At 46.1% G+C, this 27,844-nt stretch overlaps 1 protein-coding gene and 1 pseudogene across 1 annotated transcript in view; one reads left to right on the top strand and one right to left on the bottom strand.

The window, feature by feature from the left end:
- The window catches only part of LOC147710048 (butyrophilin subfamily 1 member A1-like), a 743,009-nt gene that overhangs the window by 242,060 nt on the left and 473,105 nt on the right, over positions 1-27,844 (bottom strand). The window lies entirely within an intron of this gene.
- Positions 11,426-27,844, top strand: part of LOC147710049 (uncharacterized) — a 31,938-nt pseudogene continuing 15,519 nt past the window's right edge.

Raw genomic sequence — 27,844 nt, 5'->3', positions numbered from 1 at the left:
GAGGAGGTAGGCGCCAGCGGAGCCTGTTGGGACCCTGAAGATAGAGCGTCCCGCTCTGTGCAGCGTTTTTCCTTGGAGCCAAGTGAGGGGAGGATCAGTGGCCAAAAGAGTAGTGACAGCGCGGCGCCAAGCGGGAACACTGGTCCCTCGCACCCGCTCTGCCTTAATCGGCCTCTGTGAGGCGAAGTGAGTCGGCCCCTGAAGAGACGCTTCCAGCGTCGGGCTCGCGCATGCCCCGTGAGCTGTGGATGTCCCCGGAAGGAGGGGCAATAAGGTGAGCAGACCCAGAGCAGTGCGCGTCGCTGAGGAGGCGGGAGCGGAGGCGGAGTCGTCGAGGAGCGCTTCCGCGCATGACCGGAGGTTCAGCGCGACGGTCGGAGTGACTGAAGAGGCGCCGGAAGGATTCCCGGAGCGCCGTGTCAGTTACCTCGATCCCCCACGCTCGAGCGCTAGCTGAAGGAGCCAGCGCGAGCGAGGGAAAAGAAGGCCCAGGCGTGTTGCTCCGTTTCGCCTTCCCCGCTCGAGTGTCAAAGTGTGAAGCAGACACGAGCAGGGGGGGGAGAGTTGGGGACCCCAATCGATTCACCGCCAGACCCCCCAGCAAAGCGCCGGTTCGGCAGAGCCGAGGCAGAAAGAGGCAAAGACGCCGGCAGGCGCCCTGAGGCAACAGTGACGCGTGGGGACTGGGACATCATCGTCCCCACGCTAAAGTAAGGAGCAGGGAAGAGGGGCCACTAAAGAGTCTGATAACTGGGAACTGCTAGTGAAAATCCTAAGTTGTGAATAGAAGAAATAATAGTTCATTGTAGAAACCAGGGTTGATCAAAGCTGGGAGTTAGCTTGATACACCAGAGTAATTATAGAATTGGTTACAGGCTAGTGATACTAGGGTCTTGAAAATTACTACTGAAGCAGGCCAATAACCCTGAAGAGCACTCTGAAACTGTTAGGAAATGTACATGCCAGTTAGGTGATGTAAGTGTGTAACCCTGCATAGTGTAAATCTAACAGGTTTCTTGTAATTTCAAAAGAGTGTCACTTCCTCATTACTGAACTCTTGCCAAGTGAATGTGTTTTACTGCCCTTTTTCCACAGCAGGAAGAGTGAAAAGTTTTCTCAAAGCAAAAGTGTAATGTTTACTCCTAAAAGAAATTGATGTTGTATCCTGTATGATTTAAATCCAAAGAGCCATATTATTTTTATAAAAGGTAACGGTATTTTTCCAAACAGAGGTGTTGTGTCTTTATTTTAGTGGTTCATCACTGTGTTACTGTGAGTGAGACTTGTAAGTACTTAGCCAACGCCTTGAGTTAGCTGTAGACCACTACTGTGCCAAGCTACCATATGTAGGCTTGGGTAATCTAGGTCCAACATAATTGGTGTTTCAGCGGTGGGATAGCGGATTTGTACTTACACTCACTTATTAGTAACGCAGTGCCAACCACGAGACCTCACCTGGAGTTTTCTCCCTGCGGCACTCCTAATTTACATTTTTGATTTTTCTAAATTTACTTCTGGCGGTGGGTGGAGGTTGACCTCAGGTCACTTTGTGGATTTCTCCTGTGTAGCATTGTATACTTCAAATAGAAATGGAGATAAATGTGGAAGAGCTAGACAATTATACTGTGACCCAATTGAAGGAATGTTGTCAGCAGCAGGGGGTGTTTTTCAAGAAAGGCGCCAGAAAAGTTGAGCTGCTGACCAGTATCCGGGCATGGGTAGAGGCTCATTCCGGGGAGGAGGTAGATCCTGAAGAGAGTGACAAGGACACTGTCCTAGAGACCGCAACACTGTACCAGGCGGGAGGGGAGAACCTTGTAACAGGTCCTAGAACACCTTCCAGAGTGGGCAGTAGCGTGTCAGAGAGGGGCCTGACCGACGCCGAGTTAGAAGATAGGAGGGAGGAGAGGAGGATGAGAATAGAACTAGCCAGGATGGACATGGTGAGGGAGGAAAAGAGGTTGGAGCATGAGCGGACCATCAAGGAGATGGATTTGCAAGCCCTAAACTTACGTACCCCCAAACCAGAGAATGGTGGCAGCGATATCCAGACCAACACCAGGGAACCTAGACCGTACCTACCAAAAGATATTATGGCTTGTTATGTACCCAGTGACGACATTGCTAAATGGCTAGCCGCCTACGAGGTCTCGCTGAGGGCCCATGGGATTCTGGAAGTCCACTGGGGAGGTGGGTTATACAAATACATGCCCCCCACTGGCAGGGATACTTTGTTGGCCCTTGACCAGAGTGAACAGACCTACTATCCGGCTATGAAATCAGCGCTGCTCAAGAAGTTTGGGTTGACCCCTGAGAAATATAGGCAAAAGTTCCGGGGCAGCTACAAGCTGGGCACGCAAAACTGGGTAGATTTCTTGGACTACTCCAGGAAGGCCCTGGAGGGTTGGGTAAGAGGCAGCGAAGTAGGAGACTATGAGGGACTATATGACCTCATACTCAAGGAACACCTACTCGAGAAGTGTCTTCCCGAACTAAGACAGCATCTGGTGGACAGCAAGCTGACCAGCCCCAGGAAGCTTGCTGAGGAGGCGGACATCTGGGTTAGTACCCGGGTGTCGACTAAGGGGACTGGAGGGAATTCCCAGAAGCAAGGACAGGGCGCCCCCCAGAAGAAAGAGGGAGGGGAAACTAAGAGGGAGTTCTCAAAAGGGCCACAAAATACTTCGCAAGGAAGGGGCAGAGGATTCATCCCCAAGAGTAACCCCCCTCGCAACCCTACCCCTGGCCAAAGCCAGCAGCCAAGGGTTGTTCATTGTTTTGAGTGTGGTGGTGTGGGACACTATAAAGGAGATGTGAGATGCCCAAAAAGACCACCCCCTCCCACTGGAGGAAAAGCCCCGGGAATCACTAGTGTAGTGCTCGGGGAGGAGATGCCTTTGGTTAATGGGGGGGAGCGGGCGGGTGTCACCTTAGTGTCCCTGGGAGATAAGGAGATGGTTCCCAAGACCCAGCTGCCCTCTAATACTACTAAGTATGAGCAGTGGGTCACCATCAAAGGCCGTAGAGGGGAGGCTCTGAGAGACACAGGAGCCAGCATGACTATGGTAAGGAGTCAGCTGGTGTCTCCAGAGCAGGTCATCCCAGATGTACTCCATCCCGCCGTAATGGCTGACGGCAGATTGGGCCACTACCCTGTGGCTGAGGTTCCCTTTGAGTGGGGAGGGGTTGCAGGTCCACTTCGAGTTGCCGTAAGCCCTGCCGTGCCTGTTGACTGCCTGTTAGGGAATGATATGGAGCACAATGCTTGGAGGAGGGTGGAGTACCAGACTCACTCTGCGATGCTGGGACCCCCTGACTGGACTTGTGTCAGCACAAGGTCAGCGACTGCCCGAAGGGGAAGTTTGCTTACGCTGGAGCCTGGAACAATGGCCCAGCCGGCTGCCAGAGAGGAGAAGGACAAGAGGCCGGAGGACCCTGCCTCGACATCTCCACCTCGTGAGACAGCTGGACCACCTGCGGAGGTGGATCTGGAGTCCACAGGGGAGAATGTTGCTTCCCTGGAAAACCTACCCATCCCAACTGAATGGCATGTGGAGGGAGGTCCTTCCCGGGAAGAATTCTGTGAAGCTCAGAAAGAGTGTCCTACTCTCGAGGGGCTGCGGCAACAGGCCAACGCCCAGGCAGCGGGAAACATTGAAGGGAGCTACCGGATTTACTGGGAGGATGGACTCCTCTACAGTGAGCCCAAGGCACCTGGCCACGGTTCAGCCAGAGCCTTGGTGGTCCCTCAATGCTTTAGAGCCTTTCTACTGGAACTGGCTCATGAGATACCATTGGCAGGACATCTAGGACAGGACAAGACCTTTGCCCGGCTTGTCCCCCACTTCTATTGGCCTCGAATGAAAGTGGCGTCTGACACATACTGTCGGACGTGTGTGTCCTGCCAAGCTAGTGGGAAAACAGGAGTGAAGCTTAAAGCTCCCCTGGAACCACTACCTGTCGTTAGCACCCCCTTTGAGAGGGTGGGCATCGACATTGTGGGGCCATTGGATCCACCAACTTCAGCTGGTCACCGGTTCATACTGGTTTTGGTGGATCATGCCACACGGTACCCAGAGGCCATGCCTCTGAGGACCATCACTGCACCTGTGGTGGCAAGGGCCCTGATGGGGATCTTCACCCGAGTGGGTTTCCCCAAGGAGGTTGTGTCCGACAGGGGGACTAACTTCCTTTCAGCATACATGCGGGCTATGTGGAAGGAGTACGGAGTTACCTATCGGTTTACCACTCCTTATCACCCACAAACCAATGGTCTTGTGGAAAGGTTTAACAAAACCTTGAAAGGTATGATACGGAGTCTACCTGAGAGCCTGCGGAGGAAATGGGACATCCTCCTACCCTGTCTCTTGTTTTCTTACAGGGAAGTGCCACAAAAGGGAGTGGGCTTCAGCCCCTTTGAACTTTTGTACGGGCACCCTGTACGAGGACCTCTCAGCCTGGTGAAAGACGGATGGGAACGGACTCCCAGGAAGCTTCCCCAGGACGTGGTGAGCTACATGCTGGCCTTCCGAAGCCAAATGGCTAAGTTGTGGAAGCAAGCTTCAGACAACTTGGAGGCCAGCCAAGCAGTCATGAAAGAGTGGTATGACCACAACGCTCACCCAGTGGAACTGGAGCCTGGACAGAAGGTGTGGGTGATGGAACCTGGAGAGCTAAATGCCCTCCAGGACCGTTGGACAGGCCCCTTTGAGGTGTTGGAGAAGAAGGGGAAGTCCACCTACCTGGTGGATCTTAAGGCCCCGAGGCAGCCCCACAGGGTGCTGCATGCCAATCGCCTCAAGCCACATCATGAGAGGCCCGCGGTTGTCTTAATGATGGTAACCGATGGAGCAGAGGAAGAAGAAAGCGAACCTCTCCCTGATCTTCTCTCGTCCCAAGAAAAGGATGGGTCGGTGGAGGGAGTAATTCTCTCGCCATCCCTAACTCCCGAACAGCAGAGTGATTGCCGCCAGATCCTGGAGCAATTCTCTTCTCTGTTCTCCCTTGTCGCGGGTAGGACCCACCTGTGTACCCATGACGTGGACACAGGAGACAGCCCACCTGTGAAGTCTAAAATCTACCGGCTGTCGGACAAGGTGAAGGCTAGCATCAAGAGTGAAGTCGCCAAGATGCTGGAGCTGGGAGTGATTGAACCTTCTGGAAGCCCTTGGTCTAGCCCGGTGGTTTTGGTACCAAAGGCTGCCCCACCAGGCACCACACCTGAATTGAGATTCTGTGTGGACTACCGAGGCTTGAACTCAGTGACCAAAACTGATGCACATCCTATCCCACGGGCGGATGAGCTTATTGACCGGCTGGGAGCTGCTCAATACTTAAGTACCTTTGACCTAACTTCAGGGTACTGGCAGATTTCCCTTACCGAGGAGGCGAAGGAAAGGTCAGCCTTCTCTACACCTGAGGGACACTACCAATTTCGTGTGATGCCCTTTGGGCTCAAGAATGCCCCTGCCACTTTTCAGCGGCTGGTGAACAGGGTCCTTTCTGGAATGGAAGCTTTTTCTGCTGCATACCTGGACGACATTGCTGTCTTCAGTAGCAGCTGGGAGGACCATTTGCAGCATCTGCAAGCTGTTCTTCATGCCCTGCAACAGGCTGGATTGACAATCAAGGCCAGCAAGTGTCAGATCGGACAGGGGTCGGTGGTGTACCTAGGTCACTTGGTGGGCAGAGGGACGGTGCAGCCCCTCCAGGCAAAGATTGAGGCTATCATCGCCTGGGAGCCCCCCAAGACTCAAACAGAGGTCCAAGCCTTCCTGGGCCTCACTGGATACTACCGTCGCTTCGTGAAGGGGTATGGCACTATCGTGGCCCCCCTCACTGAACTTACTTCCAAGAAGCAACCCCGACGGGTAGTCTGGACGGAGGCTTGCCAGCGAGCCTTCATGACCTTGAAACAAGCATTGTGTTCCGCTCCCATTCTCAAGGCCCCTGATTTTGCTAGAGAATTCATTGTCCAAACAGATGCGTCAGAACATGGCATTGGGGCAGTGTTATCGCAGCTAAATGATGAGGGCTTGGATCAACCCGTGGTCTTCCTGTCCAGAAGGCTACTCCCCAGGGAAAGGAGGTGGAGTACAATTGAGAAAGAAGCCTTTGCGGTGGTTTGGGCTCTGAAGAAGCTGCGACCATACCTATTTGGTTCGCACTTCCTAGTTCAGACTGACCATCGCCCCCTTCGTTGGCTGATGCAAATGAAGGGGGAGAATCCCAAGTTGCTGAGGTGGTCCATCTCCCTACAGGGAATGGACTTTAGGGTGGAACACCGACCTGGGGCGGACCATGCCAACGCAGACGGTCTATCCAGGTATTTCCGCCTTAGTGATGAGGACTCCCAAGGGGTTGGGTAGTTCTCCCCACTTTCAGCTGGGGGGGACGCGTGTTAGACCTGTCTGCTTCTGGGAAGACTCTAACCATCATGATTTATTCTTGTCCCCCTTAGCCTCCCAGAGTTTCTATTTTTATTTTTACATGAGTCCATCAGGAATTTTTAATGCTGTCAGGGGGCTAGGTGTTCCTTGGCGATGACGCCATTTTTCCCTCATAACTTGTGAGGCCTAGTCACCCCCCTTGAAAATCTAGGGATCTCCAGAGATCTAAAATGGTGTCCACCAACTGCCATAACGGACACTACTGGAGGACAGGTCCATAGGATAACATTAGGGAACTTTCTGGAATTAACTAGAGACTTCTGCAGGTCTCAGGCCACCCTATATAAGGCCAGTGACCAGCAGCCATTTTGTGCTGACCCCAGAGTAGAGGAGTGAGGCAGTGGTGAGAGGAGGTGGACACACTGAGAGCAGCTAGTTTGTCTCTGAGGCTGACAGTTACTTCAGAGGATTGTTCCCCCTTCAGCCTTTGACCGATCCCTCTCTCCAGACAACAACTACTGATCAAGAAATCGAGCTATTTGAGAAGAAAGACCCTTCTAAGACTTGCCCCCATTGATCCCTAGTGGAACGCTCTGCTAGGAGACCTAACTTCCCTGGATAAGACTTCCACCTACCAGCGCTGAGTAGGGAGTGGATTCCAGCCAGGTGTGGACTCTGTGGTGCTCCTGAGGCTTGGTGGAGGAGGTAGGCGCCAGCGGAGCCTGTTGGGACCCTGAAGATAGAGCGTCCCGCTCTGTGCAGTGTTTTTCCTTGGAGCCAAGTGAGGGGAGGATCAGTGGCCAAAAGAGTAGTGACAGCGCGGCGCCAAGCGGGAACACTGGTCCCTCGCACCCGCGCTGCCTTAATCGGCCTCTGTGAGGCGAAGTGAGTCGGCCCCTGAAGAGACGCTTCCAGCGTCGGGCTCGCGCATGCCCCGTAAGATGTGGATGTCCCCGGAAGGAGGGGCAATAAGGTGAGCAGGCCCAGAGCAGTGCGCGTCGCTGAGGAGGCGGGAGCGGAGGCGGAGTCGTCGAGGAGCGCTTCCGCGCATGACCGGAGGTTCAGCGCGACGGTCGGAGTGACTGAAGAGGCGCCGGAAGGATTCCCGGAGCGCCGTGTCAGTTACCTCGATCCCCCACGCTCGAGCGCTAGCTGAAGGAGCCAGCGCGAGCGAGGGAAAAGAAGGCCCAGGCGTGTTGCTCCGTTTCGCCTTCCCCGCTCGAGTGTCAAAGTGTGAAGCAGACACGAGCAGGGGGGGGAGAGTTGGGGACCCCAATCGATTCACCGCCAGACCCCCCAGCAAAGCGCCGGTTCGGCGGAGCCGAGGCAGAAAGAGGCAAAGACGCCGGCAGGCGCCCTGAGGCAACAGTGACGCGTGGGGACTGGGACATCATCGTCCCCACGCTAAAGTAAGGAGCAGGGAAGAGGGGCCACTAAAGAGTCTGATAACTGGGAACTGCTAGTGAAAATCCTAAGTTGTGAATAGAAGAAATAATAGTTCATTGTAGAAACCAGGGTTGATCAAAGCTGGGAGTTAGCTTGATACACCAGAGTAATTATAGAATTGGTTACAGGCTAGTGATACTAGGGTCTTGAAAATTACTACTGAAGCAGGCCAATAACCCTGAAGAGCACTCTGAAACTGTTAGGAAATGTACATGCCAGTTAGGTGATGTAAGTGTGTAACCCTGCATAGTGTAAATCTAACAGGTTTCTTGTAATTTCAAAAGAGTGTCACTTCCTCATTACTGAACTCTTGCCAAGTGAATGTGTTTTACTGCCCTTTTTCCACAGCAGGAAGAGTGAAAAGTTTTCTCAAAGCAAAAGTGTAATGTTTACTCCTAAAAGAAATTGATGTTGTATCCTGTATGATTTAAATCCAAAGAGCCATATTATTTTTATAAAAGGTAACGGTATTTTTCCAAACAGAGGTGTTGTGTCTTTATTTTAGTGGTTCATCACTGTGTTACTGTGAGTGAGACTTGTAAGTACTTAGCCAACGCCTTGAGTTAGCTGTAGACCACTACTGTGCCAAGCTACCATATGTAGGCTTGGGTAATCTAGGTCCAACAACCTACATGTTCCATCATGCTTCCAATTGCTGATATGATTGGGCGTCCTGGAACAGGGGTAATGTTTTTATGCAGCTTGGGTAACAAATAAAGAAAAGGTAATTTAGGATGACAATTGAATAAGAAATTAAATTCTTCATTTGTTATTAGTCCCTCATTCTTCCATTTTTGAAGTTCTTTTTTGATGTTGTCCTTTGCTTTATTATAATTTTTCAACGTGCTTTTTTCATAGCAGTCATTGTTATCCAGCTGTCTTTTTGCTTCCGCATCATATTGTTCTTTAGGCCACAGGACGATGTTGCCCCCTTTATCGGATTTTTTCACGATGATGGATGAATTATTGGGCATTTTGTCAATGAATTTTTTTAAATTAATTTGGTTTTGATCCATTCAATATTTTCTGTTTCGATTAATGGAGCAGTTCAGGTTCTTGATTTCTTCAATGATGCGATCATGAAAAACGTCAATGGCGTCTCTCGGCATCAGAGGAATTAAAGAGGATTTGGGTTTAAAGGGACTTTCTCCTGCACCCTTTTGCAACAAGTTTAGTTCTCTTAATTTAGTTTGGGTAGGTACTTGCGAATTCTGCTCTTCTTCATTGCTCAGTCCATGTAGTGCCCATAAGGTCGGTAATTCTGCAACCTGCACGCCTGAGCCGGTTGTGGTATTTGTTTTTGCTTGTTTATCTTCCCACACTTCCTTCATTGCGTAAAATTTCTTTAACTTCAGTTTTCTGATGAACAGGAATAAATCAATCCGAGTCGTGGCGTAATCGAAATTCGTGTTAGGACAGTAGTTCAGGCCTAACGAAAGCAGTTGCTCTTCTGCCTTCGTAAGAGTTAATGTACTTAAGTTAACCACTGTGTTTTTGTTGATTATTTCTTTTTGCGCCAGTAATTTTGCCTCTTTCTTTATATATTACCTACGGGCGATAGCCAATAGGTATATATAGTTAGGATTGTTTTCCACAGGAAATCCGCAACATTCTATTGGGAATAACTTTGGCGCCGGTTGAGGAATCTGCCTGTAATTTTCCTTAAATTTGCCTCGCTGCGCTCCGCTCCTTCCCTGAAAGTTTGGGGGGGGGGTTCGTCAAGCGGGGGCGAGATAAAAGGGGGGTCCCAAAACGTGTTTTCCCCATGTTAATTTCCATAGGGCGGTTGGACTCACTTTTAGCCCGAAAAGCTGAACGGAACTACACCAAACTTGGCAAAATTGTAGGGACTGGTACGCAGATGTGCCCTTGCTACGTTTGGTGAAAATTGCTCCAGTGGTTTTTATGAAAATGAACTTCAAAAAAATATATATATCTGGGCGGAGCCTAACCACACATCTCATCGTGAGATCTGATTGGCTGTCAGCACTTCATCCAAGAAGTGTTGGCAGCCATCTTGGGACCAATATACATGATAGCACCTCATTAAAAAGCATTGTAGTTAATAGAGGGTTTTCGGACTTTAGTTACATTATAAATCATTTGTTGATGGTACTGTACTCATTGTAGGAATTGTGGTGTGTTCTAAGGTGATTTTACCATGTGAAAAAGCCTTCTGCTGGGAAATCATGAATCATGTTTGAAAGAAAACTATTATCTCATGCTTTTCCCACAGTGGTTTGGAAGGGGATCTAGAAGCTAAACTGAAAGCATATTTTCTGTAAATTCACATTATCTTTCTCAGTCATGTGAGAATGAAGTCTGACATTCTCAGTAAAACATGTACATCCAACAAGGACAGAGACTGTCAGTTGATTCCTTTGTGTTCTACTGCAGTCTCCTAGAGTGTTCTAAAGAACAACTAGAGCGCTAAGAGTCCTACTTATTTCAAAGGTATGGCACACCTGAAGCTATCTTGATTGGAATAAAGTGGTTACTCTTAAAACATTTAATTTAAAAAGGAACAAAATGAGGGGGTATATTTTGCCAAAGAAAGTATGATTAGTGCTGCAGAAAGAAACATTAGGGCACATTTTGAGTGACTTCTTAAATCCTCTTCTATTTCATTAACAAATTCTGACATGCAGGCTCCCAAGATGGCCACCAGAGACAAAAGAGCCCAAATGTAGCCCAAATATCACCCAGATGTTGCCCAAGTATAGCCCAATGACAGAATGTCCCAGAGTGTTCTAAAGAACAACTAGAGCGCTAACAGTCCTACTTATTACAAAGGTATGGCACACCTGAAGCCATCTTGATTGGAATAAAGTGGTAACTCTTAAAACATTTAATTTAAAAAGGAACAAAATGAGGGGGTATATTTTGCCACAGAAAGTATGATTAGTGCTGCAGAAAGAAAAATTAGGGCAGATTTTGAGTGACGTCTCAATTCTATGTCAGGAAGCAGAGGCGAGGATTTGCTAGTCCTTTCTCCATTTTATTGGACAGCACGTTTAAAGATATAAGAAAAAAAACATTACATGAACTACCCAAACCAACATGGCAGCGGTAGTCATGGGAACGTATAGCCAATCACAGTCCACACAACAGCATATAGGGATCCCACGTCGGTAGTCCTTCCTCTTTCTTCATTGCTGCCACGTCAAGATAAGTCCTGTTTATTCCTTTTCTGTGGCGTGGCAGTACTAGAGTTATTGTGACAGCGCTTGATTATATTCGCTTTTATTGAGACCTGACTTGCTTCTTAAGCTTCAATTCCTTGTTTGGTCTGACGCGGTAGGCTTTCTGCCCGAGCGTCTTAATTGCGCGCGTCCGCAGGTCTGAGGTGTCGGCTCGACGCCGACCGGCTTTTCTCCACAGCGCGAACACGCGCTGAGGCACAGCGCTTCAATTTATGTTCAATCGCCTCTCTTCCCCACACTGACGCCGTTAATTACGGCAAGATTAATTTTGTGACAGAAATTCTGTTGTCACAGAAAAATATTGTTTTTCTTTGCTGTTGACCTTCTGTGGGTGCCTGTGGTGGGGAACAAACCCCTTTTACATAGTTTGGGGTGTACTTTTAGTGTATGGGTGCCCATTCCTCTGCACAAATGCAAACTCGTCAAGACCATGATTATTTGGCAGAAAATTCTGACCAAATTGCTCAGCCCCTATTGCGCCTTCCTGCAGAGGTGGACAGACTCCTGTCTTCGACAATTGCCCAGGCGCTGGCCCCTCTGCAGGACAGCGTCAATAAGCTGTCTGCTCATGTATTTAAAGGTTCTAATATTTTCAGTGACAGCGGGGCTGGGCCCAGTGGTGTGCCTACACAGCTATCACACACGTCCAGAAAGCGTAGCGCGGGGCACCTGGAAGGCTTCAATAAACTTGCAGACGTTTTCCATAAGAGTGCGCGCACGCTCAGAAGCGCACCCTACCGGGGGGGGCGACTCACCCGGGAATATTGGTGATGAGAACACCCAAGACCTAGACCCGTAGGAAGGGTTTCCCCTAGAGGGAGAGGATGACGAGGAGGGTTTCCAAGATGATGACGAGGATGAGTCCTCTGAAGACATGTCAGATGTTGGTAGGTCTTGGCGCCCTAAAACCAGTATCTCTGAGTATGGTGATAGTGAGCTGGTTTCACCTGACATGTTTGATCCCACCACTATTTATAGACCCCGTTCTTCGGAATGGATCCCAGAAAAGTCTACTTCTGATTATGTTGCCGCTAAACTACGTCAACCTCTTTCCCAAGATGTGCGCTTACGGCTACGTTCGGAGTGTCCGCGGCCTAATCTTCCAAATAGAGTGGTGGCTACACCCGAGATTGATCCTAAGCTTTGCACTTTTTTCGCCAAGTACATTAAAGAACCCAAAAAAGGCATAGACCGGTCCTGGAAAGCTTGCCAGGACAAGCTACTAGACGTGGTTGGACCTTTAACTAAAATAATAGAACTGGCACAACGTTCTAAGGAGACAGGTATGCCCATTCCTGTTGAAGAGGTAGCGGGTTGGGCTCAAAGAGCTATTTGCCTTCTTGGCAATGCTAATTGTGCTCTTTCCGCGGAACGTCGCCGTTCCCTTTTGTTAAAAATTGACCCCAAGTTGGGAGAGTTATCTTCCTCTGAAGCGGGTGCAGTGGCGCAAGGTGCCTTATTTGGAGACCCCTTTGTCAAAGAACTGTGGAAATTTGTAGCAACCTTCTCGGCTTTAGACAAGGCTCAAGCCTCAATGAAAAAAATGTTCCCCAAGAAGGTTTTTGGTGGGGCCGGCAGAGGCAGGGGTCGCTCTTCCGGCCGCCAATTCAAGCAAGGCTCCAACAGAGGACAAGCCAGAAGGAACAACGGCTGGAATGATGGACGACAGGGTTCCTTCTACCCCTCCCGAGGTGGCAGAGGCCAAGGCAGAGGACGTGGTGGCAATCAGTCCAATTCCAAGGGATTTAACGGTAAGCTTCACCATCATTTCTCCAGTTCGTCTAGGGGGGAGAATTGCCTTGTTTCTTCAGGCCTGGTCAGATCTAACATCGGACTCTTGGGTTCTAGAAACAGTTCAAGGATTTCACATCGAGTTTTATGGTTCCCCCGTCCAAGAGTCTCGTCCTCGTCCACTGTCTTTTTCTCACGCAGAACAGGAGCTCATAGATCTAGAGGTTCAGGCTATGCTGATGAAAGGCGCAATAATTCCTGCGTCTCTCCATCCGCACGGTTTTCTCAGCAACATCTTTTTAGTCGAGAAAAAAGGCAAAGATTTCAGGCCAGTCATCAACCTACGTTCCTTCAACGAATGGTTGATTTACAGACACTTCAAGATGGAGGGTATCCATCTTCTAAGAGACCTCTTACTTCAGAACGACTGGTTGGTTCGTCTGGACCTAAAAGATGCTTACCTTTCGGTCCCAGTCTTCCCTCCGCATTGTCGTTTCCTCCAGTTTCTTTGGAAGAATCAGATCTACGAATTTCGTACCCTTCCCTTTGGTCTGTCATCAGCACCATGGTGCTTTACCAAACTCCTTCGACCGGTTGTCGAACACCTCCGAACCATGGGCTTCCGTCTAATAATTTACTTGGACGACATTCTTTTAATGAATCAGTCCAAGGAGCTCTTCTACGACAACTTCAAGTGACCATATCTCTTCTTCAGTCTCTGGGGTTTATCATCAATTCCCAGAAGTCGGACTTGGTCCCCCATCAGGAAATGACTTTCCTAGGATTTCTGATAAAAACAACGGACGCGACGCTGCATCTTCCTTCTCAGAAGATTTCCACTATCAAGAAGGAGATTCGCAAGGTCCTCCGTCGGGATCGCATTTCCCTCCGTCAATTGGCCAGGATTGTGGGCTTACTGTCTTCATCGATCCAGGCCATTTTTCCAGGCCTGCTTCATTACAGGGCTCTCCAGAGACTAAAAGCGTTTCATCTTCGCAAGGGCCTCACATACTCGGAACTCATTTCCTTGTCCACGGAGGCCAGGTCGGAACTCGTCTGGTGGTTAGACCACATGGATGCTTGGAACGGGAAGGCGGTTTTCGGCTCCCGTCCGGATCTGGTGATCGAATCGGATGCCAGTCGCCAAGGTTGGGGAGCCCGGTGCGGTTCCCTCTCGGTGGGGGGCAGATGGACGGAGGAGGAGCTTCATCTCCACATAAATTGTTTGGAACTCCTTGCGGGTTCGTTCGCCATCCGCTCATTCACCACGAACAAAGTCTCTTGTTGTGTTCTTCTACGGATGGACAATACGACTGCTGTTCGATACATCAATCGACTGGGGGGCACTCACTCCAAAGTCCTAGCGGATCTTGCGAAGGATTTTTGGAACTATTGCCTTCTCCGTCAGATTTCTGTCATGGCGGAGTATCTCCCCGGAAATCTGAACAGTGTGGCGGATTGGCATTCCAGGAATTTCCGGGATGTCAGCGATTAGAAACTGGATCCTTCAGTGTTTCAGATGATTTCGGATCTTTGGGGTCTTCCAGAAATGGACTTGCTTGCGTCCAGGTGGAACGCCCAACTTCCCCGATTTTACAGCTGGAAACCGGACCCGGGTGCGGAAGCAGTAGATGCCTTCCTGCAGGATTGGGCCCGGTTTCCAGTGTATGCTTTTCCCCAGTTTCTGTTCATTCAGAGAGTTGCAGCCCAAGTTCGCAGACAGCGGGCCTCTCTGATCTTGATCACTCCGATCTGGAAGGCTCAATGTTGGTTCCCGTCCCTTCTGGAGTTATCCTGGGACAAACCTCTACGCTTGCTGTTTTTCCACAACAATCTGACGGATCCGTTTGGTCTTCCCCATCCCCTGGTTCTCCAAGGCCATCTACGTCTCATGGCCTGGAGGATTTCAGGGGACGTTGGTCGAACGACACACTTTCGAGAGACGCTGAGCTCCTCATTCAGCGAGCCTGGGCTCCTAGTACCACTAAACGATACAGATCAGCCTGGAACAGATGGGTTCGTTGGTGTGTGGCAAAACACCTGGATCCCGTGGGCTCCTCTGTTACAGAGGTGATTAATTTTCTGGCCGAACTTTACAACAAGAAACTTGCATATTGTACCATCAATTCTTTCCGTTCAGCTATTTCTGCTGGTCATGCCCTTGTGGATGGTTCTCCGGGGGGAGAGCATCCTTGAATTTGCAAACTCCTCATGGGTATTCGTCTTTCACGTCCTCCAGAACCTCGTTATTCTGGTTTATGGGATGTTAATGTGGTGTTACGCTCCCTTCGTTCCTGGCAGGATAAAGAGTATCTTTCACGGAAGAAGCTTTCAGCTAAGTTAGCTATCCTCCTCTGTCTAATATCTTGCAAAAGGGCTTCTGATGTTCGTGCCCTTGATATTTCAGCAAGAGTCTTTACTCCTGATGGAGTTACTTTTACCGTATCCAGAAGAACTAAATGCAATACCAGGTCAGTATCTTATCCGGCCTTTCCAGATCCAGCACCACTGAAAAAACGCCAACACAAAATCAAGAAGCCCTCATGGTTCAACGAGGACCTCAAGAAATCCAAGAAACTATGCCGCTCCCTTGAAAAGGCCTGGAAAAAAGACTCATCCACCAGCAACAAGGACGCCTTCAAAAACGCCATCCGTACTCACCACCAACTGATCCGAAAAGCCAAAAAAACAGCATTCAAGGATCGACTCGACAACAACGCCCACAACAGCAAGGAACTTTTCAACATCATCAAGGAATTTTCCAACCCCTCGGCCAACTCCAACGACATCACCCCCTCTCAAACTCTCTGCGACTCCCTAGCCTCTTTTTTCCACAACAAGATTGCTGACATCCACAACAGCTTTGACAACCAACCCGGAAGCCAACCCACCCTACCATCAGCTGACTATCCTCCCCCCGTTAACACCCTCAACGCCTGGAACCCAATCACCACTGAGGACACCATCCGCCTGATGAATTCCATCCACTCGGGATCCCCCACAGACCCGTGCCCTCACCACATCTTCAACAAAGCAGACTCCGTCATAGCACCGCACCTCCGAGACGTCATCAACTGCTCCTTCAACTCCGCTACCTTCCCAGAAGACTGGAAACACGCTGAACAAACCGCCCTTCTGAAAAAACCAACAGCAGACCCCACCGAACTCAAAAACTACCGCCCCATCTCACTTCTTCCATTCCCGGCCAAAGTCATCGAGAAAGCTGTCAACAACCAGCTCGCCGCCTTCCTCGAGGCCAACAAATCCCTCGACTCCTCACAATCTGGCTTCCGTGCAAAGCACAGCACTGAGACTGCCCTCATCGCAGCAACAGACGACATTCGAACTCTACTGGACAATGGAGACACAGTCGCCCTCATCCTCCTCGACCTCTCTGCAGCCTTCGACACAGTCTGCCACAGCACCCTTTTACAGCGCCTCAGAAACATCGGAATCCAAGGAAAGGCACTGGAATGGATCACCTCGTTCCTCTCCGGAAGAACCCAGAGAGTCCGCCTCCCACCATTCAAGTCCGAGGCCTCTGAAATCATCTGCGGCGTACCACAAGGATCCTCACTCAGCCCCACCCTCTTCAACGTATACATGAGCCCCCTCGCGACCATCGCCCGCCAACACAACCTCAACATCATCTCTTACGCGGATGACACTCAACTGATCCTTTCTCTCACCAAGGACCCCAGCACCGCCAAAACTAACCTACACGAAGGAATGAAAGAAGTCGCCGAATGGATGAAACAAAGCCGTCTGAAACTGAACTCAGACAAAACAGAAGTCCTCATCTTAGGTAAATCCCCCTCTGCATGGGACGACTCCTGGTGGCCGGAAGCCCTCGGAAAAGCACCCATCCCGACAGACCACGCACGGAACCTTGGCGTCATCCTGGACTCTTCACTTTCAATGAACAGACAAGTCAGCGCCGTATCCTCATCCTGCTTCAACATCCTTCGCATGCTCAGAAAAACATTTCGCTGGATCCCCACCGAAACAAGGAAAACAGTCACCCATGCTCTGGTCACGAGCCGACTGGACTACGGAAACACCCTCTACGCAGGTACCACCGCCAAACTACAGAAGAAACTACAACGAATCCAAAACGCCTCAGCCAGGCTCATATTAGACATCCCACGCAACGAACACATCTCCGGTCACCTTAAAGACCTCCACTGGCTACCCGTCAATAAGAGGATTACTTTCCGACTGCTTACCCACGCACACAAATCACTCTACGACATCGGACCAGATTGCCTCAACTCTCGACTGTCCTTCTACACCCCCTCCCGCCAACTTCGATCTTCCAGCCAAGCTTTCGCCACTGTCCCTCGCATCAACAAAACCACCATGGGAGGCAGATCCTTCTCATACCTGGCTGCCAAAACATGGAACTCACTCCCCGCTTACCTTCGCCTCACCCAGAATCACCTAGCGTTCAGAAAACAACTTAAAACGTGGATATTTGACAAATAATCCCCCTCCCCTCCCCAAGCGCCTTGAAACCCTCTGGGTATGTAGTGCGCTATATAAATTTTATGACTTGACTTGACTTGACACTCCACTAGAGGCGCAATGGCATCCAAGGCTGTACAGGTTGGTGGCAGATTGGAGGACATTATGAACGCAGCGGATTGGTCTTCAGATTCAACTTTCAAAAAGTTTTATTTTAAGACAATCTGTAGTGTAGTTCCTATTTTCCCAATAGGCCCTGCGCATTGGAATAACATAAACAGTAGTATGGACGTAGAAGTGCGGATCTTCCAGGTCTCTACTGACTATGCTAAACTTAATTGCGTTTGTTACCAACTAGCTCAGAGGTCACTGGAAACTTTCTTGACTGAATAGGAAGTGATCAGCTTCCCTGGTACAGACAAGAAGGGATTCAGTTTTCCAACAACCGCATAAACATGACAACTTTGCTCCTTAGAATAAGAGTCAATCTCTAAAGTCGTGTGAAACAATAGACAGTTATTTTACTCAGTCAGTTTTGTGCAGATTACTTTCACCAATATGCAGAGAATAGAGAGACGGGCGTTTTCAATAAAAAGGTATTATTTATTGAACAGTCTTTCTTCTCATACAAGAGAAATGAATTGCCACAATTGCAAGACTAGTTATTATAAAAAGTGCGTACCGTAAAATGAGTATTGCAAAATAATACTGTAAAAGCAATGATATGGTTTCTTAGTCATACAATGGTTTAAAATGAATAAAACATATATACATTCATATATACATTATGCTAACGTACTCAACTGGTGCTTCTAACTACGCCTACCCCAGTGTACCTGACCTAAGCCTAGTACTTGGGAGGGAGTAAGTAAGTAGCATTTTTAGCTAAGTTGGTTTTGCCAAGGTTTGCTTCAAGAATTCTCTCTAAGGGTTTAGTCAACACCATACCTCTGGAATAGAATGTTGGAGGTCTTGTATCTCCTTCCAGGACTCGATATCCCAGTCACTCGCAAGAGTAGGCTAAAAACGCCGGAGCTGGATTTTCTCGGCAAGAGAAAAGACAGCGTCTCTCTCAGTGCGCCGAGGAGGAGGAGGAGGGGCAGCGTCAGTGGGCAGCTTGTATCTGCTGGGCTATGCAGGGGACAGCTGTTCTGCTCCTATGTTCACCACACCATCGCTATCATCGATGTCGTTGACGCAGTGATAGCATCAGCATCAGCATTTGCTTAAGGCAACGTAGGTAATATTTATACCTGAAAGGTGCCTGGTTTGACGTAAGTTTTTGGACATAAGACGTTAATAAAGATGTCACTAGGAAGTTATCGTCTCTCAGTGCTCATTAGAGTTCTATTACTAATCAAAACATAGCAAGAGGGGCTTTCCCAGGTTGCTGAGTTTTATCTTGTTGAAGAACTCGGAGTGTAATCTAGGAATCTTAGATAGTGGCTTCTGCTGTGTCAATTGCTCTAATGAGCTGCAGAGGAAGCTGCAGGGGAAGAGATTCTGAAATGTGGCTCTGATCGTGTGAGGCCAGAGACGAGTTTCTGAATATTGCATTTGATCGTTTATGCCAATATAGGGGTACAAAGGGATTATAGCCGTATAGGGGCATAAGGTCACAGTATTGATCGGGGTCCTAGATTAGAACGCGACACCCACTCCACAAATTTATGTCCATCAATTTACTAAAAACTATAGCAAAAGATGCATGTGTAACATTACCCACCCCAAAATACATATATGCATTTGAAATGGCGTATCTGAAATACGTGGTAATTTTGGTACTGTACGTTTTTAAGCATAGAAATCATTCAAAATAATAGCATATGTAATCAATGAAAGATTTTGCGAAATAATTACACATGAAATATCTCTTAATACAGAAAAGAAGGGCGAGATAATTTCATCACATATAAATGCATTTGTTGTAAAATGTGCTAGAGGCTGATGTAAAGTTATTATGTCTCTAGATTTACCTAAAAATAGAAGCTTCTGTTCTTTATGAATAGGTCTACTTTAAGCAAAGAATTTTTTGTGCCAGAAAAAGGTAAATATTTTCAAAAAGTGTTCAATTCAAAATAATTCTTGTTGAACGGGGGAATAGAGTTCCAACGCTTTTCAGCAGTTTTTGTTGATCAAAACCGAAGGCCGAATTCAGAGTTCATGGGAACGCTGTGTGTCGGAATGCTTTTCAAAAGTTATTTTTTCTGTTCAGGGGAGAACATCATATCAGACAGGCTCTCAAAAAATTGGTCTACAAAATCAGGTGATAGTTCGACCAAGTTCGATAACGCTGTAACTTGGCAGGTGTGAGAATGATTGCTATCATCAAAGTCTGGGTCAGCAATGCTCACAGATGGTCGTACCTGGGTGATGTTGCTTTTGTCTCTCGCTCCACTGTTACCACCTAGTCGTAGTACAGGAGTCTCAACGAATTCCGTCATCAGGATTGGTAGCCGCTGGGGACAACACAATGCGTGAGCCATTATCGGACTTAGCAAAGTATCAACATCCATTGGTACTGCTGATGGAAGTGCAAGACAGATGTTCAACACGCACTCATCTCTGCATAGCATACATCGAAGCACAGGTAAGATGCAGGTCTGCCATATAGGTCTGAATGAAAGAAACCAGGTCATGTTCAGATCTCTCAGCCTGGCCAATCCAAGGACTCTAGTTATTCGGTCCCGGTAGCGTATTGCTAGGATCGTTTCTTCCATTCCTGCCGGAGTCATGTCTGAGTTTTGGCTTGCCATATCGGAGCAGGAGGGTCAAAAATAAAATGCCTGCTACAAGTCCCAAAATAAGGGGTATGCCGCCAAAGACTGAATGGACAAAATTGGGAATGATTCCCAGAATTGCTCTGAATGGTGATAATAGTCCCATAAAAATGGTCTTAAATACGCCTGGGATGCCTATGGCACTAGACATGTTAAGAATTTGGCTAAGCATTTCTGTGAAATGCACTGGGCAATTTGTTGATAAAAGGTCATGTATCTCTGAAGCCGTCCTTGCAACTTGGAGATCATAATTCTCTTTTGATGACGTGATGGGCACTGTTGTCTGTAAAAGCACAGACTTCATTCTGCTTAAAGTATCAATTCGTATAGAAGAGAAATTCAGACGAGGCCATAAGGGAGTCTCGGAGTCTCCAGGGCCGTTTGGAAACAATGCTTGCATACAACAAGTGACCATGGAAGTTACGTGTACGAGATATGCTTTCCCTGGCAAAAGGCCACAACAGCTGCGATCCGTTATTAGAATGTAACTCCCGTTCGAGAGCTGCTTAAAGAAAGGCTCTATCTTTGTTGCAGGTGTGACATGCTGGTGGCATGAAAGGTTGTTTGAATTACCTTCACAGGCTCCGTGTAAATTAATACCTTGGCACAAAAGTATACCGCTTAGTGAATGTTTACAGTTTTCTCCACTAAGAAATACATTTTTGTTGCTGTCACTATAACATGTGTGTGTATATGGTAATTTCCATGTTGACTTAATGTACCCTTTACCCAATCGTTCATACTGGCCAGTAGGTATGTATTCAAGGCAATTTTTAAATCGGAAAGTTGTTATCGGAATTGTGATAATCCTGTGTATTATCCATTCAATGACAGGACTTTCTGACATTGTCAATGGTAATCTCTCAAGTTTTTCGATGCTCAGGATTGTATAGTCTGCTCCTTTCTGTGCCAAGCTGATTTGTTTATTAGTAAGGTTAAAGATGGAAAACAATGACGTTGTGTTGATTAAACGCCAAGGCACATAGCCTGAAGGAAGATTTTGCAGCGTCCAGCCTAACTGTACAATAGAACACAATTGTGACTGGCCATGCTGTAACATTAGCAAGTCTTTGTCTATTATATCTATGGCAGATGATACAATACTGTCCAGTGAATATAATCTGGAGGACAGAGTCATTAACCCATTGTCCACTACAGAAAGTGTTTTTTCCAAATTAATACGATCAATTTCTCGTATTTTTTCAGCTGTTTCAATTTGTGTTATTTTCCAAGCCTCGTTGTAAGCCGCATATATACTGGTCGCTATGAAACGCTTTTGACGCTGTTTGCGTGGTCCCAGAATGAAATCGCGCAAATCAGCACCATCTTTAAGTAAAGATAAGTGTTGCTTAATTTCAGCCAGTGTGGATGATTCTAGCCATTCAAGGCACAGCTTCCCTACACTGTATGTTGTTACTATCCCTGGATGTTGTCTCTGGGAGTATCTAGGGTCTTGTCTGGTATTGTTAACCCCTGTGTTTTATTCAGGAATCTATCTTGACAGTTGTTTGTGTCAGTAGGCCAGATTAACCACTTTTTCCAATCAGGATGTGTTCTGTTTAAATGTAAAATTTTGGATACGTCTATTTCAATATCTGTAGTTGCATTATCAGGTATTGGCTTTGGAATAGACGGTTTGTTAAGGTCTTTGATCTTAGCTAGGCCAAGACAAGTTGTTTGTTGAATTGTTTCATTTGAAAACATAATTTGTTCTGGGATCATGCAGGCTCGAAATAATGCTTCTTGGCCTTGTACCTGCCAATCTTTTGTACCCCAGATTGTTTTTGTTTCAATGTTATTTTTCCAATAATCAAAACCAAATGTCATCATTTTTCCATAAAATGTTTCTGAATATATCAATTTAGTATTTGTCAGCATTGCTTTCAACCCTGTTTTATCTAACAATTTATAATAAAACGTTTCTGCATCACTGGTGTTAAACCCTGAGAAGTACTGAAATTTCTCATAGAATGTTTTAGAACTGCTTTTAGGTGGTGTAGCACAATGTTCCCATTGGTTATACTTAAAAAAATTCTAGGTTGTGCAGATTTATGCAAGTAATGATCACCATAGTGTGTGTAGCAGAACATCTGTTCATAACTAGACGAACCTTGTAAATAATCATGTTCTGTGAATCTTGCTGACATTACTAAATCAGACATCATATTATTAATACTTTCAAAAACCCAATCATCAGAGAATGTACTAGGTTTTACAAAGTCACTTAAGGAAACCTTGAATTGATGAGGATACTTCAGGATTTCGACCGGACCATATATTTCATAGTCAGTTTTGTCCCATACTACCCCGCCGGGTATTGGAATGGCTGTCACATTTACTGTTGAAAATTCTCTTTTCTTCACGTGGGATGATCTGTGTGGTTTTAGGACTAAGTTGATGTTCTGACTTGCTGTGTCCATTGTATTGTAATAAACTTTCCTAAAATTAAAACTAAAATTAGGCATAGTAGGAGTATAAATACCCCTGAAATAATCCAATGCTCAATCAATGGTGCATCCAGATATACTTCTTTGATTTGTTGAAAGAGTTCTGCTGCTTTTTCTTTAAAAGTTTTTTTTGTTTCTGGCATCACTTCGGGGTTGCTTTGAACCTCAGAAAAGTTATCGAAGTTGATGAAGTAGCCAGAGGCAGTTCTGTCAATTGTTGGAATTGTTCTTTCAATTTGTCTTTCGGATGCCACATCATTGTAGACTGGTGTTTCTTGACAAACTGTTTCAATCTGTGTCTCAAGAGGCACGAGTTCCATGGCATTATTGCATAGTCCCTCTCTGTGTACTGCAGGCTGATCGAATGTGATTAGTCTTTCAGTTTGAACCTCTTGGATTGTTGCAAGTTTGGGTATTCTGTTGTTTCTCGGGAGTCCACTGGGCCTACTGTTGATTATAGGCCACATGCTTGTGGTTTTACCAGGTCGATTGATACAACTCTGTTCTCCTTTTTACCAGCAAGGGGCGGTAGTACTACTGATCTTGTTCCGTTGATTGCTAAGACAGGTACTGCTTTTCTGTAAGAAGGCCCAAATTCCTTCTTCACCGCTATTTGTTCTCTGACTAGATACCCAATCTTTGGAATCCAGACAGGCCTTGCTGGGGCTGGTGGTGCCTCGTCAGTGGTAGCTGGCTGTTGCTTTAATTTTATGTTGCTTAAGGATTTTCTTGTTTCATTCAAGTCCTGTAAAACAGCCAAACGATCTTTGATGTCAAAGTCTGTTTTCTTATCTTTTACCACTGATACCTGACTATCTAAGTCCTGAATTCGCATTCTAGTTCCGAACAATAGTTCGTATGGGCTGAAACCTTTTAGAGAATTTCTTGGCAAGTTGTTAAGACTTAACTGGACACTTATTAAATGTTTGACCCACCCAGCACCTGAACCTAATACCTTCGCTGTTATAGATTGCTTTATGTCTCGGTTTTTTCTTTCTACCACACTGTTCCCTTCGGGGTGTGACGGACAAGAATACCGCAACCGAACTCCCATGCTGGCCATGGCCTCCTTATAAGCTCGAGAGATGAAAGCAGGACCCTGGCCAGAATAGAACATGGCAATTGCGTATGTGCCGATAAAGACTCGCAGATCTTTTATAACCGTTCTGGCGTCAGCCGAGCGCTGGGGCCACATTTTTTTTGTGGATTTTGTCTTAATGATATACAATGGGACGCGTTTCTCTTGTTTGATTGCGTGGATAGATCGCCTTATGCTTTCTATTAGGGTTCCTGACACTACACTGGCCGGTTCTCCACTGCGATCGCTGTTGCAGGCTTCACAATTCTTTGCAAAATCATGAATTCCTTCACTCATTTCTGGCCACCAGTACTCTGATTGCAATTCTCTCAGAGAGTCCCTGATTGTTTGGTGTCTCAGACCCAACCCCATATGTGCCTCCTGTAGTAGGAATCTTCTCCTGTTCATGTTTGGAATTACCCTATCCCCCACTCCAGGGATTCGAGCAAAAGGAACGGAGTTTGCATCAATTACGTATGCATAATTGAGTGGATAGTTCACAGGTAGTGCTGCACAGTCGCCTTTTACGGACGTTTTCACTGCCAGCATGGTTTCCCCGTCTATGTGTTTTTCTGAACGCTTTTTTGTGGCTACGGAAGCCGGTTTAGTTGCTTCCGCTGTGGCTGTATTAGCCAATGAATTCCCTGCAACGTGAACGCCATCACGTTGATGACTCAGAGTGTGTATCACGTAAGTCTTTTGTAGTTCTTTCTGTAAAAGAGCTACCTGTTTCCCAAAGCATTTTATGCTTTATTGTGGCTCCTGTGTCATATTTGTAATCATTTTCAATCCAGCTGTGTAACTTGTTATTGTAAGAGTTGACGCAAAAATGCGAATCGCACACAATTAGTGTCGGGAATTCACGTTCTGCATTTTCAAGCGCCATCTTTAAAGATCTGATTTCAGCTCTCTGAGCCGAACAGTTTCTTACTGATTCAGTTTTTGTTATTTTCGGTCTGAATTTACCGCACAGCCAACAACCTTTAACAATCGCACAGGCTGCATCGTAGGATTTGTTCTCTACGTTGAAATCCTGTACAAATCTATCTGTATAGATTATACAGGCGTACTGTGGGAGAGGCAGAAGTTCGATTGGCAGAGGATATTCTTCTTCATAAGTCAAATCATTCAGTTTTTCGAATTGCGGAGCGAAATAGTATTTCACATCATCCGCTCCAAGAGAATTTACACACTGTATCCATTTCGGATCCAGTAACACTGTAGGCAGGTTTACTGGGCTGAATAGCACCTCAAAGGCGGATTCCGCTGTGAGGACGTTGATCCTTTTGCCATGTGCTAATTCTCGTTCATTTGATAATGCAGTTTCTACTGCTTTCACAGTATTTTCTGTTGGACTGAATGTTTTTTCTGCTTGTGTGAAAATTTTTAAAAAGCACACACCCAGGCAGACTTAAGCTACAAGGAACTGGCTATATCGCAACACATTTGTGTGAACACATTATGATAAATACACAAAAAGAACAATTAGTACAACAGACTGTTATGATATCAAAAAATATATATTTTTAATTTCAATTTCTTTTAAAACATTATAAAATGAAGGGTTAGTGAATATCACTTGATTATATATGGTGTATATAGTTATTAATTTCTACATTGATTATGAATAACAATTTCATGGTATATTGATAAAATCAGAACAGAAAAGAAAACAATTAAAAATCAGTTTCAGAGTTATTTCTCCAAATTTTTGTTAGACTTGGGCTGTGTCAACGCGTTTCGACAAATCTTTTGTCTTCATCAGGACTTTTTAGAATATGCAGCCACTTTTTCTCATTGTTTTGTTGCAGCTATTCGAAAAACTGGAGTTAGGAGTAAGGCACCTTCTTTATACTAGATGTGGGCGGTATGTGATATCTGATTAAGCAGTATTCACTGCAAACTTCTCACTCCCTCCTCTGTTACCTTCTCATGAGTCTTCAGCATTTACTAAGGACAGGAATCAATTTCCGTAGCCGTAGGTCAAATAACAGTCCACTTAATCGTTATAAGCGGGAAGGTTCCTTATTTGTTAGATATAGTTGTTCTAAATCAGAGAGTGCGTGTTGAAGACTTGGTGTCTTTCAAGAGCTGCGTTTTTAACGAGCGTGGTTCAGCCTCGCCGTTCCCGGCGTCTTACGAGTAATTTTGGTCAAAGTCAGAGCTACTGATTGTTATATTCTTCCGTCACGGTGTGGTATTGGCCCAAGATTCGTATTTCAGGATAGCAAGATTCCTGAAATACCACACCGTGACGGGTACCCGGCATTACGCAATTGACATCTTCGCGGGGACACCGTACAGTGATAGGACCCTGGAAAGCAAATGAACATAAGAACGCTTCCGTCTCCGTTCCTCAAATCGGATTGAATCCGATAGAATGGTCCTGGAAGAATATAACAATCAGTAGCTCTGACTTTGACCAAAATTACTCGTAAGACGCCGGGAACGGCGAGGCTGAACCACGCTCGTTAAAAACGCAGCTCTTGAAAGACACCAAGTCTTCAACACGCACTCTCTGATTTAGAACAACTATATCTAACAAATAAGGAACCTTCCCGCTTATAACGATTAAGTGGACTGTTATTTGACCTACGGCTACGGAAATTGATTCCTGTCCTTAGTAAATGCTGAAGACTCATGAGAAGGTAACAGAGGAGGGAGTGAGAAGTTTGCAGTGAATACTGCTTAATCAGATATCACATACCGCCCACATCTAGTATAAAGAAGGTGCCTTACTCCTAACTCCAGTTTTTCGAATAGCTGCAACAAAACAATGAGAAAAAGTGGCTGCATATTCTAAAAAGTCCTGATGAAGACAAAAGATTTGTCGAAACGCGTTGACACAGCCCAAGTCTAACAAAAATTTGGAGAAATAACTCTGAAACTGATTTTTAATTGTTTTCTTTTCTGTTCTGATTTTATCAATATACCATGGAATTGTTATTCATAATCAATGTAGAAATTATTAACTATATACACCATATATAATCAAGTGATATTCACTAACCCTTCATTTTATAATGTTTTAAAAGAAATTGAAATTAAAAATATATATTTTTTGATATCATAACAGTCTGTTGTACTAATTGTTCTTTTTGTGTATTTATCATAATGTGTTCACACAAATGTGTTGCGATATAGCCAGTTCCTTGTAGCTTAAGTCTGCCTGGGTGTGTGCTTTTTTAAAATTGTTATTTCCCTGACCCAGGAGTCGATCCTTAACAGGGGGTCCCTGATACTTACCTAAGATTTTCTGCTTGTGTGTACAAGTGAGATTTAATTGAAATTGGTACCTTTTCTCCCTCATTAGAGGTCAGGTACGTGAATCCGCATCTTCCTGGGATGACTCGGATTACAAGATCGCGTGTGCTGTCACGTGTATCTAATTTTGTTTTTGCTAACATGTCTGTTTGCAGTGATCTCAAAATTTCTGTGTGTTTTTGAGTCCAATTGATTGGTTTAAAATCAGGTTTAATTAATTCGTAGAGAGGTTTAACCCTCTCTGCGTAATTTAGAATGTATGTTCTACCGAAATTCAGGAAGCCTAGAATCGATTGTAAGTTCTTCAGCGTTTTTGGAGCTTGGAGTACAGCGCACTTCTCTAAGAAGTTGTCCGCTAGGCTTTTTCCTTCACTTGATAATTCGTATCCTATATAATACTGTCAGATGGGCAATTCGAGACTTTTTAAAGTTGAATTTGTAACCCTCTGCTGCGAACCCAAGTATAATGGTGTTCACTCTTTTCAAGTGAGTCTCCAAGTCGTCGTCTGTGAGATAGATATCATCTACGTAAGATAATGCCTCATCATCATATATTTGTAGTAACTCTGTTACTCTAGCTGAGAATAGTCCTGGGCTGTTCTTGAATCCCTGTGGGAGCCTACAGACATTTTTCTGAGACCCCATTACTGAGAAAGCTGTCAAGTATCTGCTTTCTGGTGCAATGTTTTGACAAAAGAAACCATTTGATATGTCTAATGTCGTTTTATATGTTTTCCTAACTATGTTATTCATTAGTACAGCACTATGCGAATTTTGTACTGTAAATGTTTTGCAACATGCGTTAAGGTGTCTGTATTCCAAAACTAGACGATATGAATTGTCTGGTTTGGAGACAGGAAAACAAAGGATTGTTCATTTGAGAGGTGCATGTTTCAATCACCCCCTGGTATTCAAGTTGATCTAAAATCTCCCTGACTTGTTTTTTAGCTTCTTGCATAATGGGATACTGCCTTTGTGCAGTCAGTTGACTTTTTAACTGGATTTTGTGAGGAGGAGAGTCCTCATCCCATCCTACATGATT

The sequence above is a fragment of the Lissotriton vulgaris genome, chromosome 5 (genome assembly GCF_964263255.1).
Source record: "Lissotriton vulgaris chromosome 5, aLisVul1.2, whole genome shotgun sequence".
NCBI lineage: Eukaryota > Metazoa > Chordata > Amphibia > Caudata > Salamandridae > Lissotriton > Lissotriton vulgaris.
This window is presented reverse-complemented; position numbering and strand designations above follow the sequence as displayed.